The sequence below is a fragment of the Lepisma saccharinum genome, chromosome 25 (assembly GCF_977018435.1).
Source record: "Lepisma saccharinum chromosome 25, izLepSacc3.1, whole genome shotgun sequence".
Lineage (NCBI taxonomy): Eukaryota > Metazoa > Arthropoda > Insecta > Zygentoma > Lepismatidae > Lepisma > Lepisma saccharinum.
The window spans coordinates 19,777,015-19,795,512 of NC_139253.1; the positions used below are offsets into that span (position 1 = coordinate 19,777,015).

The 18,498-nt window shown below is 39.6% G+C and overlaps 1 protein-coding gene across 1 annotated transcript in view; it reads right to left on the reverse strand.

The window, feature by feature from the left end:
* LOC145978949 (G-protein coupled receptor moody) overlaps positions 1–18,498 on the reverse strand; it is a 379,306-nt gene that overhangs the window by 306,574 nt on the left and 54,234 nt on the right. The gene's annotated exons all lie outside the window — the stretch shown is intronic.

An 18,498-nucleotide genomic window follows, 5' to 3' on the forward strand; every position in this document is an offset into this window, starting at 1 on the left:
CTAAAGGAGAGTGCGCATTTGTACATTAGTAGTTAACAACATTATTCTCTGGTTGTGTATTTTTATATGTATGTGTTTTCCCTTCCTCTGTAATTACACGATGCTATAAGATTATGTAAAAATGTTTTTGTTCTTGTTAAATCGCTTCAACTCCATAACTGCCTTGTAATCAAGGGTGGAGGCACATAGTGGTTCGGATCCCACTTTAAACTGTAGGTCCAGTCGCGATTAGCCTTTCTGTGCATAAAGTGGACTTACAACACCGAATCACCCAAATTACCCAAATCAACTCCATAACTGAAATGTTAATTCCTTGTAATTCGAACCCGGAACATCTGGCGTTGTAGCGCTGTGCTAACCACTCCGCTTCGGAGGTCGGCAACTACTAAATGTGCTCGGCATCGAAGTGACATATTCATGAGCAGAGTTTTAGTTAGGAAAGAGGGTTCATAAGCTTCCCTTCGACGAGACTTGATACCGCAGTGACTCCGTTCATGGCACACTGGAATAAGTAGAGAAAGTCTTGTTGCACGAGGGCAACCTAAACGTGTTGGAGAACCCGGGCACGATGGTCGCCTCTGATTGGACGATTCCTCCTCAGGCGTGCAAGCAGTTATTCTGAAGGACGGTCGAAGTGGGTGCCAGTCGCCAGTGTCTCCTCTATTCCCAGCTGAGGAGCGGGTTTAATTGAGTTCTTTGATCACGGCGGGATCTGCTTACCTCAATTACAGACGACCAACTTTACGGATCAATCTTCTGCCGGAAATTGCTTTCTTTTCCACCAATGGCGATGCAGGAAAACAAGCCCACTTCATTCGCATTTATAGCTCTTCACAAGGAATTAGATAACAAGTGCAGGGATTTATCCAGAATTGTCTATCTGGGAGGGGTGCAAGGCTAAATATAGAGCCAAAATCATCATAAACTGAAGTTGCCGAAGAAATTTAGGAGATATTAAGAGTCTGATCACATCACTGAACAGCGATCTTATATTATGCCCTAATGGTATATGTTAGTGTATTAGAAACACATTGCAACAAGGTTTCAGCATTCTAATATACAGTATACCAGTTCTAGAATTGCAACATATAATTCAAGATTTTTTTTGCAAAATCTTGTACTATTATAATTATAACGAACTCTCTGGCATTTCCAACTGGAAGCTTTATTCCCGTAGCGGCACAAGCCTCCCATCTATCTATATACTACCAAAGGACAATCCAGACTTGATCATCCTTGAACATTTTTCCAAGTTAGTCTCAATATTGTTCACCCTTCATCGTGGCATTTCTACAGGCTTCTTACCGTAAGTTTTGCCAACTAGGATCCTGTAAATCTTCTCTCCCATATGCATCACCGATAAAAGTACATAATCATGCATTATTCCAACTTTCAACTTAGTAGTACTAATGTATGAAGGCAAATTATAAATTCGCAGTTTTCTCTTATATGTTCTTATTCTATTTTTTTCATGATTTGTATTTGGTTTTGAGAATCAAACTCTAATCAACACTACAAATATTTTCAATAAACAAATAACAAAAAATAATATTATTTTCAAAATATATTAAACATTTTTATGGTTCCTTCCTTATTCTGATAAAATAACTACTAATACAAAAACAGGACTTCTTTGAGAGAAGAGATTAAATATTTACACCTTTGTCACCGGCAGATAAAGCATTGTGGCTGATATTTATAGTTGACTTTTCTTGATTTTTTGTCACAATTAGAGCAAGTGGTATATAATAAAATTATCTCCAAGGACTCAAATAACCTAGTCCTTGAGAATAAGACAGGAACTGAACTGTGAACTCTTAACAGCCGTGTTTCGTTATTCCACGCATGCGCAAGAGCTTACTGCGCTGACGTTGCAACCACGGTTTCTGCGCATGCGTATAAGTCTACTGCGCATTCCAGACTCGCTGACAAGCTTCAGAGTTGCTCGAATGTGAGCTAACTCTGCATAACTTGCATTTATTTGAAAGTTATTTAGCGGATACTAAGTAAGTGCAGAATATACATATATAAATGCTCATTTTAATTAACTGGATCCAAGCGTGATCGTTGCAACGAGCAAAAACTCATAAAACAAATCCACGTCAGGGAAAGATTGGCTCACTTTGGAAATGGATTCAGTTTATCACTGGAAGGGACAGGGATAGAAAAGGATAATCCTTCTTGCAGACAACTTTGAAACTATCGAAAAGAAAAGAAAGAGCATGCGACCGTCTCATCTGCCACTTTGACAAGAAAATCCGAAAGTTGCGGCACTTTCAATGGCAGGTAAGCTTTCGCCGCCCGGAGATTTAGGTCACGTGATCGCGGTCCATGATGCCGGAATCGTAAAACGGGAGCCCGCCGTTCATCTCTTCAGGGCCGGCCACTTCCGAAAGCAGGAAGCTCTTTCCCTTCCCCCTCCGTCGCTGGCGACGAAATAAGGAATTCTCGCCGACGCCTCGCCAGGGAAGAGACCCTTTTTTTCCTTCTCGGAATCGGAGGAAAAATCACACGGAAGTTTCCCTTAACGTTCCAGTGATCTGGAGAAGGATTCGCCCGAGGTCATTTAGGAGAGAAGCGCTCGCCGCTCCTTCGGAAAACGTCCAATGGACGGTGAAATCGCAGAACTTGCCTTCAGTTTAATTGGTTAGATGGGAAGCAGTAAGGGTTTTATACGGTTTGCCGGCCGGTATACAAAAAACCGAATTGTGCCAGATGGTTTTTGTGTATTTGGTATATGCATTTCCGTGAAAGGTGGTCCCAGTGTTAGGATATGATGTAAAACAAAAATAAAAATATATGACTCTTGCTCACGCAGATGAAGACGTTCTGCTAAGGAAAATATGCTGGCAATGAGTGATATTGTTTGCTTTCAAAGAAGATAAGAAGCTTCATCCTTGAATGGCAGACAATATCACCTATTTGTAGTGTTCTTAGGTTCCTATTTATAAAGGACAGATCGGTAACAAAACAATCACCAGTTTTCACGTTGACTGAAGACGTGTTTCCCAGCAATACATGCAGAAGAAAACATAGGCAAATAAGTTTCAACGAGCTGGCTAAATGATCGAGTCGGATGGACGGAAATTGTTTGAACTGAGTACTATGCTGTGTACTGTTTAACAAAAGAGCATCGTATTACGTGAAAAATAGCCTCGCTGATTCGCTTGTGTCCTGTCGTTAACAGGAAACAATTGCCAATAAGAATACAGTTACTTGAAAGATTAACATTGCGTGCAAAACAGTAGATGGAACTATTACTTACTTATGCAAAGTAATTATTGATTATTTACGGCTACTTTTGCACAGTTTCCATTAATAAACACCATAAACATCGAAAAATATGCACTCCCTTACGACTCTCCCAAGCTGCTGGGTTAACCTCACACAAGTTATTAAGTCATTTATTGCTAAAAACTCTCGAGGAGTACTATATACTAGGTTGTATCAAAAAGTAAGGTGAATTTGTCTGTAGCTAATTAAATTTTTTGTATGTGTCAGATATCAAGGTGATGCAAGTCCGACGGCAATTACAGTCTTCTATGTCAACCCGTCTGGTACCTACAGCAATTCAAAGATGGCGCAACGACTTGAACATTACTCCAAGGAGGAGGTGCGCAGTGTTATTCGTTTTTTATGGGTGAAGGGAAAGAAACCATCTGAAATTCATCGAGAATTGTTGGAGGTCTATGGAGAGAGTGTTATGTCGCAGAAACAAGTGTATGTGTGGTGTAACTCATTTGCAAGTGGTAGGTGTAGTGTGACAGATGACAGAAGTGGCAGACCAGCAACGTCCATCACCGACATCAATGTGTGAGACGTGGATGCGATGATTCGTGAAGACAGAAGAGTCAGGTTGCATGACATTGCTGATGCATTGAACATCTCATATGGTTCAGTGAGGAGTATCGTCCATGACCAACTTGGCTTCAGGAAAGTGTGTGCGCGCTGGGTGCCCAAAAATCTGAGTGAGGACCAAAAACACCACCGAATGGGCATTTCCCTGACCCACCTCACACGATATCCCCACGAAGGCAGTGGTACCTATGTCGAATTTTAGTGCGATACCCTGTGTCAAACATACTACAGTTTCATATTTTTTTTCTATGCACGTTTTTCAATAAATCGAAAATTCAAGTCGTTGCGCCATCTTTGAATTGCTGTAGGTACCAGACGGGTTGACGTAGAAGGCTGTAATTGCCGTCAGACTTGCTTCACCATGGTATCTGACACATACAAAAAAAAAAAATTAGCTACACAAAAAACTCTGGGTTTTACAGACAAATTCACCTTACTTTTTGATACAACCTAGTATATCTCTCAGTCTTCTTATTGTGTCTATTATTAATTATCTCTGTTATTACAATGATGGTGAAAATTTTCAAATTATCATTTTTAAAAAATGATTTTGTATGAAAATGAATGAGCATTACAGTTGCACGCACAGTGATTAGGATCTTAACTGTATGTCCACTTCCGATTAGCTCCTATGAGTCTTAAAGTGGACTGAAATAAACTCTCGCACTAAAAATGTGTATATTTCACATTATTTACTAACATTTCGCAGAAATTTACATTGTGGTGAATGATTGTCTTACAATTTGGCTTGATGTCCTACTTCTTGCTAATATAAATCTGGAATCCACCTCTTCCACCAATCCTGTTTAACAAGGTTTTCACCAATAGAGTGTCGCGAGTCAGTTGAGTTCGCGCTTGAATTCAAAACTCGGCCACTTTTTGGACAGGTCTCGTACATCAAACTGTCGAGCAAGATCGAAGAGTTCTATACATGAAAAATCGACGCCACATTGAAGAGTGATTGAGTATGTTTCTGCGCTTTCCCAAGAAACCTGCATAAACCTAGGCCCTGCTTCATGTTTCCAAATCAGACGAAGCTGAGGAACACGTGTTCGAAGTCACGTGACGGAAATTTGGTTCCCTTCTCGAATCTCCTGTGTGCACGTGAATCATGCCTCCGAGGGTCCCTATGCCCCTCCAGATCGCCTGCAGACGGGAGAAGGGGTAATCGAAGCGAACGGCTAGCTACAATCCAATTTCCTTCAATGGCCGCCGGTTTTGAAGGGTCGTTTATTTAAAAAGGATGTCCTGCTGGGGAGGCAAAGAAAGGTTCGTAGTACCTTCCGATCTCCTTTTATGGAGTTCCAAAGAAAGGGCAGGCCCTTGTGAGGAAAGTCGCAGAGATAAAACGAAATTTTCTTTCCTCCAGGGATACGAGTTTAAGCCCTATGACCTCTCAACAAAATGTTTACACATTCTTGTAGAGTTCATAGAATATGTTTTATTATAATGATTACTACTGCCCATAAAATTTTAACTTTTTGCATTGTTTGTATCTAGTTGTTTAAATACTACTATTAATATGTAGAATGTGATTACTTCCGTAGCATCTCTATCTGTTCTGCACTTACAACTTGAGAGCGAGCCTCAACTCCTGAAGCTACCAATCAACTAATGATATGCTGACGTCACTCAACCCGGCACCAATCGCTACCCCTCATCTTCACGCTCTGCGCTGCGGGTAGGCTCGTTAGCCAGATTTGCGCAGTCGCCTGGATATGTTATAGAAATAATCTGACTATACTTAATTAAGTATTCTTATGCTACGTCGCTTTCCTGATAATTTTAAGACGGTCGCAACGATGATGATGAATAATGATTAGGTGAAATCGATGAAGGAACCCAGCACAGAATACGTTCATATCCAGACAGGGACTCTAACCTGAAACCTTCGGTGCTTGACTTCATAATAATAAGAATATTATTGAAATTATTGAGACTATCTATGAGATTCTTATCACGTTCTCTATGGGGAGAACAGTACAAGAGTACTGCCTTAGTTTTTCTAAGTTCACATAGGCTTATTGGATGTTTGAATGAGTTGGTTCATTTTACTTCTATTTTCTATCACTGTTGACTAATCGCAAAGATGAGGATGATATGATTAAATTGATGAAGAGACACTCGCAGAAAACACTCATGCCCAGGAGGGGATTTGAACCCTGGACTCCTGGCGTCGTAGAGAAGTGTGCTAACCACTCCACCACGGAAACTGGCAGGTAGAAATACGCTAATTGGGTCTGGACCTACAGTTTAAAGCTGAAACCGAACCTCCGTGAAATTGCCTTCACCGGGAATCGAAGCTGAGACTCTGCTTACAAAGCAATGGCATTACCCTCTACACTATTGGAGATGTCCTGAAGAGTTTGAATTGCACTTATTGGAGGCATACTGTGAACAAACACATTCAACTAATGTAATCAAACTCGGGGCGGAAAAGAGGAGGGGGGGCATTCACGTACTTCCTCCCAAAAGTTTGCCATAAGTTCCGCTGAACAAAAGCGCCCAGAGGCAACTGAAGACGCAGGGGCGAGGTCACGTTCTATGGGGAGAGTCCTCTCGACTTCTCGTGCCCCCCTGTCATTTCACGCGTTCGGCTCCAAAGTTTCCCTTCCTCGAATTTCGACAGGATCAAAGAGAGAGGTTGATTCTTCCATTTCTCCGGATGCTCAAAATCAATCCTTCCTTCTTCCTCCATACTTGAATCACTTTAGATTATGCGAGGGATGTCCAGAATACAAATAAAGGGAGGATCGCAGTTTAGGCCACCATAACCTCACAAAGAACTTCGCAACAAGAGACCTTTAAGCAATAACACAATTCACACCAGATACACCATACCATCAGTGGCTGCTTCCAAACATACTGTAAAACGTTGACTGTAAAAATGATGCTCTAAATGAACGCACGTATCTAAAAATACAAAGGTGTATCAAAAAGTAAGGTGAATTTGTCTGTAAAACCCAGAGTTTTTTGCGTAGCTAATTAAATTTTTTGTATGTATCAGATACCAAGATGATGCAAGTCTGACGACAATTACAGCCTTCTACGTCAACCCGTCTGGTACCTACAGCAATTCAAAGATGGCGCAACGACTTGAACATTACTCCAAGGAGGAGGTGCGCGGTGTTATTCGTTTTTTATGCGCCAAGAGAAAGAAACCATCTGAAATTCATCGAGAATTGTTGGAGGTCTATGGAGAGAATGTTATGTCGCAGAAACAAGTGTATCCGTGGTGTAACTCATTTACAAGTGGTAGGAGTAGTGTGACAGATGATGACAGAAGTGGCAGACCAGCGACGTCCATCACCGACAGGAATGTGTGTGACGTGGATGCGATGATTCGTGAAAGCAGCTATACGTCAGAAACGAAGAGGGACACTACGAGAAGGGTGTTGTTATTGCACGATAACGCGCGACCACATTCAGCCCAACGGACCCGTACACACATCATGGGTTTCAACTGGGAAATTCTGGACCATCCTCCTTATAGCCCGGATTTAGCCCCTTCCGACTACCATTTGTTTGGCCCCCTAAAGAAACACCTCGGTGGGCGGCGTTTCGATACACTGGAAGAGGCACAACAGGCTACGGTTACCTGGTTAGGGAACCTGGAGCAACATTTCTTTGAAATGGGCATGGATGATTTGGTGTCACGTTGGAATAAATGTTTGGACCGCAGTGGTACACAGGAATTCGAAAGAAACGCCCTCCCTTACGGTTATGCTACCTGGAATTTTATATCGTCTAGTTTCGCCTGGTAGAGTAGTTCCCGAGAGGAGCAGTGTTTCCAAACCTATAACCGTAGTGTTTCCAACTCCGTATTGGTTCGTTGGTTGTTGATTTGGTGTTTTTAGTCCACAATGTACAGCATGACTAATCGGGACTGGACCTACAGTTTAAAGTGGGATCCGAACCACTTTGTGCATTCAAAGGGAACCCTTGATTACAAGACGATGACGCTACCACTACGCCATCCAAGCCTGTATTGCTTCGTAGAAGACGAAACCTTCACGTAACTTCTTCATTCGTGATTTACATTTGGTTTACAGACTCACATTACAGGACACTCTTTTCCTGTATTGCATGTTTTCTGGAGCATTTATTTTTCCTTCTGTGGAGAAAATTCTGTTATTATTTTACATCTTATTTTTCGCAGCTTCTCTACCATTTATTGGCTAATCGCAACAATGAGGATGAATGATGACTCGATGAAATTGATAAAAGGACAGTCATAAAGGAACCATGGGGAGCTAGATTCATATTTTTATTATTACTAATATCTTTATCTTTTTTACTTTACTTTTGGCTAGTCGCAACGATGAGGATTAGTGTATGATAAAATTCATGAAGGAACACTCATAAACAATCATACCCAGGCCGGGACTCGAACCCGGGAATTTCGGCAGCGAGATCAAAAGCCGACGGCTTACCACGCTCGGGCAAAGCGGCGGCCAATTATTATTAGTGATATTGTCTCAAGTAGTGTATTTTTCCACCATATTCTTTCACACAATCATGAAACGGATGAAAATTAAAATGTTAAAATACCTGCCTACGTTGTTTTTTTAGCTTGCAATATAAAGCCCTACTGCACGAAGCCAAATTGTGGGAATACGAAACAGAACCAAGTTAACATATCTTGACCGTGGAAAGTGTTAATAGAAAATCTAGAAAAGAGCCATTTAACAGTTGCCTGATTGCTTTTCCATTTGTTGTATGGGAAGAATTGTCTGAAATGTGTGTGTAGTGGCAGGCAAAAGAGAATACAAAGATCGAATAGAGAGGCAACACTGTCATTGTTCTGCACTGCACAGACCACGCGTCTCGTCTAGTGGGCGGGGCACTGTGGGTGCAAGCGAGCTGCTGTTGCTTCTGCAAAAAGAACACTCACAAACAACAGAATGACGCTCCGCTTAAAATCTAGTCAATCGAGAAAGGATTTGTTGAGGAAGTGAATTGAAATATAAACGCCAGAATTTGGTCTAAGCCTATAATGGTTACTAGCAATAAGAGCTGATCAATTTTTACATGTGGAATTCCGTAATGAACGAGGCATCAGGCCGCAGTCCACACCTTTAGTCTGGTAACACTAATAAATCATCTCATTATATGCGTTCGGTTATGCTGATAGTCATGTTTAATATATTACCTTCAAACATAAACAATATCATGGACTCACTCAGAGGCAGAATTCAATTTTACGCTTTACTTTCCTGAAGATATTGTAGCAATATAATCATTCCGCTCTATTTTCGTATTCTCAATTGAATTCGCACTATAGGATGTGAAACATTCACAATGTAATTGCATTGCTTTACATCGCTCTTGGCTGTATTCCAAATGTAGTAAGAGATCAGCGATAAGTTGGATTTTTTTTTTGTGCCAAGGTATTTGAGCGCAAGGGCTACCTATTTCATCATTTATAAAGAGTTAACTTCGTCGTTACACTAGCACCAGGCACAAATGCATCAATTTCTATATCGGTTATTTTACATCACTCTTCTGCCTCTTGAGTTAATCGCGATAATACGGATGCATTATCAATTTATAAAATTGTGACGGGACAAACTCAGTGATACATTCATGCCTGACCAGAGTTCGAATCTGGAACATATGACCTCGCTTCGCTAGAAAGGCTGGCAGAAATGTATCGGAAAAGTGTAGGAGCACCAAGAACCGGTTTCACCCAGCACAGACAATGAAATCATTTACAGCGACTCGCTGTGGCAGTGTTGCTCGTCACCCCCTCCCCCTCACTCGCCCCTCACTCGCAGATAGCATAGCCTTCTCAGCACCCACCTGCTGATGGAAGAGTGGAACCACAAGCAAAACAACCTGAGCAGACCCACGACTCCTGTGCACCGTACTCCCGCGAGGAGGGGCGGGGGAGAGTGGACCATGCTTCCTTATGGCCCGAACTGAAGGGAAGAAGGGAGATCTGCGCGGGTACTTTTCGTCCCAAGGATTTTTTTCGTTGTGGTCGATCTATACTTTTCGTTTCAGGCATATTCCGACTGGAAGGTTTCTGGCACCCCTCCGCCCCCCCCCCCCTTCCCACCATGGTTAATAAATGAGACCCTTGCACTTTCAAAACACTTATCACAAGAAAAAGCTGGCATCAATTTTACACCACCATACAACAAGATTTACACGGGAAACATTTCCTAACATATTTTCTTGATTCGGACTAAGGGCAAATTAAAAATAGTCAAAGAATTAAATTACTGAAAATATGGAAAAGCGCGATACCGAAATCTGTAATGAGTGCGAAGGGAAAATCGAGAAAAGGAAAAGAGTATAAAAGTATTCGAATAACCAGATTAAGAGAGAAAGTTATCACGGCTCGAACAATGCAAATGAAAAAAAACGGGAATACGAATTGAAATATACGACAATCGGAAGTAGGCTGAAGGAAGCAAATTTTAATAAACGTGGAAAGAAAACATAATGAAAGGAGCGCTGGTTCGATTCGCGACGGAAGCTCATATTTGTTGTTCGAATCCCACTCTACACTGTATGTCCAGATGCATTTACACTTAAAACAAACTTCGTGGAACTTTTTCCAAATCAGATGTCGCCAAAAATTTAAAAACAAAAAGAATAACTCTGAAGGAAAAATGCCGAAAGCGTTATTGCAAAATGAAAAAAAAAAAATCTTCACATATTCGTTCGGAAGTGGTAAAAGAATAATAAAAAACTCAAGCATAAATGTTAATAACACTTGTTATTATTACCAGAGACATTCTCAAAATAAACTTCTTGTCCGTTAAAATCAAATCAAGAGGAAACCAAGATCTCCACCCGGTCGCGTGAATCTGTGGCTAGATTCAAGAGTTGGAAAGACTACGGTTCTCGCGAGCTGCTATTCCTGGCGAAACTAGATAATATAAAATTCCGGGTTGCATAACCGTAAGGGGGGGCGTTTCATTCGATTTCGAGTGTACCTATGTCGAATTTTAGTGTGATACCATGTGACAAACATACTACAGTTTCATATTTTTTTCTATGCACGTTTTTCAATAAATTGAAAATTCACCTTACTTTTTGATACACCTTTATATTTCGGATGGGGTCCGAACCAAGCGTTATCATATTGTTTTTCCTTGCTTTTATTCTATCATAGTTTTCAGATTACCTGAAAACACTAAGTTGCTGACCAAGGCAGTTATTAAGATGTAAAAACACTTAACATGTAAAGTTTCAACCCTGTATCAGGGTCTTCCTCAGACGAACTGATCGTTATTATTGTTCGTATCGTTAGTTCGTCTGAGGAAGTCCCTGATACAGGGTTGAAACGTTACATGTTAAGTGATTTTACATCTCAATAAACTGACTTGGTCAGCAACTTAGTGTTTTTTAATATGGAAACAAGGCTTAATTATATTACAGATTATCTGTTTGCCCAGTCTACGTACTTTTCTTCATTACTGCCATCAATAATTTTTGAAATATAGTCTTAGGAAATTACTTTCTGTGGCGTCAGATATTGTAATACATTCTAATGTAAAAATAGCTAAATGCCGAGAATATTATTAAATATTTAATATAGTGGCATGGCTATATTAAATTTTAATTTGTATTTCTCTTATTTTCCTTCGCTTTACGGTACATTTTGTTATAGGTCTTTTCTACTCTTACGGCGGCCGGTCCTCGTTCTGGCAAGGGAAGTGGGGAGCGGGGATTACACCGCAGACCAACCAGACAACAGCGGTGGCGACGATAGTTACGACGCGGCGGTAGGAAGTACTACGTGTACCTCGTTCTTCTGGCTGCTGCGTTTCTTATCGCGCTGAATTGGTCGCTTCCCCGCTCCCCACTTCCCTTGCCGCATGTGGATCGGCCGCCGTAACAGTAGAAAAGACCTTTAATCGTGACGATGATTAGGTAAAATGGAACACTCTTGCCCAGGTTTTTGACTCAAACTCAGAACTGTCGGTTGTGAGATCGTAAGTCGAACACTCAACGCGTTCGGGATACCTTTCACTAAGCAGGACAGTGTGTTCATATTACGTTGAAATAAGACACGCACTGAAAATAAGACACTCCCCCTCCCATATTTTCCGTTAAATACTGAATTTGCACCCGAAATGGTTCATAATATCACAGCGATCCTAACTAGACTAGAGCGTGTTTCAAAGAACGCGCCCAAGACATGCGCGCTAACCTTCTGCGCACATGCGCATGCGCTGAGGACGAAAAGCTTTGAGTGGGAGGAGACTGCTACGTAACGTTAGAGAGAAAACTCGCACGGAAGCTGGCCGTATGATACGGCCAGAGTTGATCCCAAAATAAGCTCGCTTTATCAACAGATAGAATCGTGAAAGATATTTTAATTGTACAGATATTTTAGATTTGGAAATATTAAATACATAGTATAACCGATCTAATTATAAATCGAATTCTAAAGATACTAATTCTAAAGATGCTCTAAATCTACATGCGATACGTTGCAATTGTTTACCCTAAGAGGACGCGAAACCTGCAACCACAATCTAGAATCGCTGAGACTAAGCCTAATGCAAGTTATGGACGCATAAAACATTATTACCACAAATTACCATGGAAGGAATGGGAGGGCGGAAAAGCCATAAAAAAATAACAAACGCGCGATGCGATGCGATGCAAATCGCTGAAGTCGAGAGATGTACACGCCGTAATAAAAGCAGCGAAGATTATTCCTAGGAGAAGGAAAAGTTTGAGGGTTCCGAAACGGCAGTTTAACTCCCGATGGATGGAGTCAAAAGTGCCATTTCAGGGAATGAGAACGCTGGACAAAAATTACATAACGACCGAAGCCGTTTCCTGAATTAGTTTCCCTGTTAAGAGAAGAAACTTGTAAACAGAGCGATTACCCCAGTTCGGAAAGTAAGGTATGTGAATATTGTAAATAGGACAGACAAGGCACATGCAAGTGATAACTGATAAAGTTGACAGATATCAACACAAGAGTGCTCTACGTCACCACATATTGGTGACGTGGGTAAAAATGTGTGTTTTTGTTGGCTACTGAGTGGAAGAATGGATAATTTGTTGTTCATTTTTCAGATTTTTTGCCAACTCATAGCTTCCCGCCAAGAACTATGAAAAACTACTTGCGTTTTAGACTAATGCGCCTGCAGCACGTTTTGTATTTTTTTAAAATTATTGGATATGAGAGAAGTGATGATCAATCACATGAACTGACTGTACTTTACATGCCTAAAGATCATTGATTCTACGGACCATTAACCCTTGAGACATCTGGACGGAGATCATAATCCAGAAGAACGGCAAGTATTCATTATAAATATTGATTAGTTAATAATTAAGGATAACATTGTAAAAAAATACTAAATATAAACCTTGTCAAATAAATTATTTTATTTTTAAACAATATTTCTAATAACTTTGCTTTTATGAGTACTGAACGTTAAGCATTTAATGTATATTTCTATTAATTTAAGAAATATTGTAGTAAATAATTAAGCTGTTAGTGTTAATGTCGAGACTTAATTAGAAAAATTGTAAGGTAAAGTACGATTGGGTCACAGATCTTGATATATCAGGATCTCTTTATTATACATATTGTTACTACATTTAAAAATTTGGATTGTTGAGTTTACCAAATTGTTTGTTTATTTTTTATGGAAAGGTAGAAGATATTAATGACTGCTGCTTTTTTTAAAGTAGTGCACAATTCAATAAAGATTTACCCAAAAAACTATAAACATTTAAAAAGTAAAGTAAAGTGACCAGGACATTATTATGTGAACATGAGTATCTATTTTTAAAAAATAAAGTACCACAATAGCATATTTGGACCTAAAAGAGATGAGGAGACAGGTGAGTGGAGAAGGTTACATAATTTTGAACTACATAATTGGTATTCATGTGCAGATATTATTATAATGATTAAATTACGAAGATTTAGGTGGGCAGGCCATGTAGCACGAATGGGAGAGAAAAGAAGAGTTTACAGGATTGTTGTTGGGAAACCTGATGGTAAGAGACCTGTAGGAAGGCCAAGACGAAGATGGGGGTATAACGTTGAGATGGACCTAAAGGAAATCGGTAGGGATGGAAAAGATTGGATTGATCTTGCCCAGGATAGGGACAGATGGAAGCTTTGTGTTGCTGCAGCCATGAACCTTCGGGTTTAAGAAGGCTATAGAGTTAGTATATATATATTGGTATTTGTAGTATATTAATATAAAAAGGGGCAAATGTCGACAAAGAAGATAGAGATGGCAACATCCATACAGCCATACTCAGCGTGACAAAATGCAAAAATTGCATCAGTTCAGTCCATACTTATGTACTTTCCTAGTTTATCGCAGCGATGAGGATGAATTATGATTAGGTGAGATTCATGAAGGGACATTCACAAATGTCCACGTTAGGAAACGTCAGTGATGCGATGGTGAGTACCGAGCTGTTAGGATGAATTGATGAACCCTGGATTCGAACCAAGGATCACTGGCTCCCTAGTCCACAACGATAACAACTTCCTACGCCTAAGCAGATTCAATTTGAGATGACTACAATAACGAACGAAAGAATGTGATGTCATTGCGGCCGCAGGCTTTGTAATATGAACCTCTTCGCTGCAGCTGCCACCTGGGGCTGCGTTGCGTCTTTTGCCAGTGTTTTTTTTTTGAAGTGACAGCTGACAATGTCCGCTTCACAAGAGTGCAGCTTGCACATGACATAGCGACCGCAAGGTCATGCGGCCATAATGTTGAGAGACAGCACGAAGTTGAGATGACGTTTGAATTGTAACTCTTCCAATGCAGCCACATCAGCCATAGCAAAGGAATTATGACTGAAAAACTAGCCATAATCAAAACTTGCATGAATAGAAAATCAGTGTTTTCTCATGATGCATATAGAGGGCACCGCCGAAGTTTTTATTTTGAAATAATTACACCACATTGTAGAAACTTACATGCTCCAAAAAGATGACAGGTTATAAAGTAAAAAGGAAAAAATTATATCACAAATCAAATTAATAAACAAAATTCTTTACTTGCAAACAATGATGAGCGAAAAGAGTATATAGAACTTGCACAAGATAGGGAAAGATGGAAGGCCTGTGTTGCTGCAGCCATGAACCTTCGGGTTCAAGAAGGCTAGGGAGTTAGTTAGTTAGTTAGTTAGTTGGGTTCAAGCGCTACAGCCTCGTTGGCCTGCAAGGATGCAGTTGCCGGGATGTATGTGGAAGTGAAGCTGACTTCTGAGTGGCTTCTCAGGTCAACCCTTACACGCCCGGTTGTCAAGTGTTGTGCGTATGCATGTCAATAGCAGATCTGTATGCGAAAGATGCACGTCTCCTCTACGGGAGTGATAATTCTAACTTCAGACTTGCCAAAACGTGGTAGTAACTTCTTGCAATGGTAAAGCTAAATGCTTTTTCTCCATTACATAAGAAGGAATGACATTTTATTGCCGTCGTGACACATGAATGTTACCGTTTCACGTTCTGGAAGTAGTGGAATCGCAGAGATGATATTTCTCGAGCGATTTGCAGTCAACTTACTAAGGCGGCCTGTTGCTGATATGAAGATCATGTACAAGTAGAAAGTGCTAAATTAAATTATTCAACAGCGAACTACTACAATTATTACCATACCTTAGAGCAGGGGTGACCACGGAAAGGGGGGGGGGAGATTTTTTCTCTTCAAATAATATAAAATTCAATATTTATATATTTTTCCAAAATATATGTAAAACTTTTACACCTTAAATGTACCATATTTAGTCCATTAGATGAAGAAAATAAAGTATTCAATGGTATTATCGAAGGGTGGGATATCCAACTCTTACATATTACGCCTTAATTGGCACGAGGGTTCTGGGGGGGATTCTGAATTGGGGGATAGTACCCAACTCTAGGTCTTAGATTATGTCGGGTATTTTAGTTAAAGGGGGATTGAGCATTAAATTGAGGAGGGGGTATCCAATTCATGTGTATTACTACTGTTTTAGATGGGGAGAGAGGAAGCTCTTGATAAAGCGTTAAATCTTAGATTCTCAAGGGATTTCTGAAGTGGAGATAGAGTTCGAACATTACATTTTGGAGACTGTATTTAGCGATATGATATCCACACATTTTCGACCCCGAACGTGCCAAAAGATAAGCTGGAAAAGACTAAATATCTCGGGATTCTAAGAAAGTATTGACACACCATTAAATTAATATTCTTGAAAGTCTGCAAAGAAATGGATGGAAATTTTTTTTTGTTCGCTTCGCTCGCAATATTGTGTTGCGAGAATGCGTGTTTGGCGCTTTACTGAGGCGAATATGTAGCTTTATACTACAGCTGCATTACAAGACATAAGCGATATTCATTAATAACATCACTTCTTAAAATATAATGCTAAGTGTTGGTATAGCCTACTGCTTAATTTAAAGCAGATGCATCATTTGGGACAAAAATATATCGAATCCGCATTTCTAACTTCTTGTCGCAGGAAAATTTTACTTTAACAAGTTCAATTTGCACTGAAGATAAAATCCATGTAATTATTGTTATGGGTTACTAAAATAATTCTATTTACCCAAAGAAAACGGGGGGGGGTGTTCTTTGAAATAGGAACCGTATTATATTATCGCCCTGAGCTTAAGAATTTCTAGCTAGGGTTCTGTAATGTCTCGTGAAATAATAATTGAATCGGTCATACGGCTGGAGCATGTTATTTGGTTTGCCAAGGTTGAATTTTCTATCTTTATCTTAAATTGTGTAACAATTTGTGTTAAATACTCAAATTGTGAATTTTATGAACCCACTCACAAACACTATTTATATGCATATTTGTTTACAAAATTTAATTTACTACATTTATCCAATCAATGTGCTAGCTTTGTTGGTTTTTTTTTTCGAAAATCGAACAATTAAAAATATGGACAGTTTAACATGGTATTCCGTTCAAATAGAAATAAATCATTACGTATTCATCCAAACTATTTTGGGGGATTATGATGAACGATTTTAGGGGCGGACTTGAGTGATGGGCACCCCTGTTTAGTGAGGAGGGGCAGATCAAGTATACTGTTCAGTAAAGCTAAGAAAAAAGTTACTTTCGGTAGACACGCTGTTGTAATTAAATACTTTGTGGGGATTACGATATGGTTTGAGGGGGGACGCATGATATGATTTTTTGGGTATGCGCCATTGACCTTTGGGGCATGGGCACCCCTGCAGGAGAGTGATACAATAGTGGAATTTCATCCATGGCCTACTTGGACCGTCTGTACTGATAAAGTTCTTTTTGGTTGCACGAAGGCAACACGATGTTCCTGTTCCGAAACGTTAATATTGACAACGTGCTTATCGATGTTTCTTAGTATCATTACTTGAATCTATTGATTGGAACCTTCGATAGTTTCTTGCTTATTTAGACTGAATGAATACATATTTCTTAACTGTGTATTTTCGAAGATAAATTCAGGTGATCAATTTATGAGAACTGTTTGCAAAAAGATTAATTTATGGGACTCGGACAATTTCATTCATTCTCTTTTGAGAAAGAGGTCTGATTTCTTGTTACCTGATGAGGACTCATTTGTCATAAAAAAAAATCCGACAAGTCTAGACAGCATACAGGGTATTGTTATGAATGGTACCAGTATGGTGTATTCAACGGAATGTTCCTGAAGTTATACAGTTACTTATATAATAATAAATACTGAATCCGCGAAATTGTCAATTGATCTTGGATTTTTACATGACTATTGTTAGAATCCATATAGAGTATGAAATATAATGCTAGAATGAGTTCATGGATGCGTCGTTTAAATACCAAGCCAGTAACTTGCAGCTAGTACCATCTATTGGAATTTTGAGCAGACCTTGATAAAACAGTCGATCGCTGTGGGAGACAGTCTCCATGATACAATTGTATAATGCCGTTATTTCGTCAATAAATCCATGTATCAACCTAGCAAGCGTCTTTATCATAACAATAATTTAAAGTCACAGTATATGAACGAGTGGGACACCAATAATACAGCATCTCAATCAAGTATTCTGAATTTAATTGGCATTTTGATATAATTTGTAAAATAATCCATTTGCTGGTCATTTCACACTATTTTTAACACTGATATGTAGTCATAATTGCCACGCTTAATATTGTTTACGAGTTCATTATAAGCACTTATCCTTCTGGTCAGGTGCCTGCTGATTAAATATTCGTCCAACAGGTGTCTCATTCTGAATTGAATTTAAAAGACCAAAATCGCCGAAAATCTTTAGTACTTTGTATATATATCTTCGAGATGAATTAAAACATTTTTGTGAGAAATACTATAACCACTAATCATAGCTTTAAAACATTGTGACTAAATTCAAACTACTCTTACATGTAAACAATCCACAAAAATGACGTTTATTTTATGACTACTTACATTTCTTCCAAGATTATTGCCTGCGAATTGCTGTTCTGTACCTTACACGCTTTGGGCCACACGCAACTACTCAGCCAACAGTTCCATTTGACCTGAATATTTTATTATCTTCCCTCACGCAAGAAAGTAAACGAGATCTAAGCCATAACTCAGCAATGGTAAGATTGGAACCTGTTGTTCATCAACGAGCTCGCAAATTTCAGTACTTGTCATTGTTAAGTGAATCCAACAGGAATGTTATTAGATTGTTT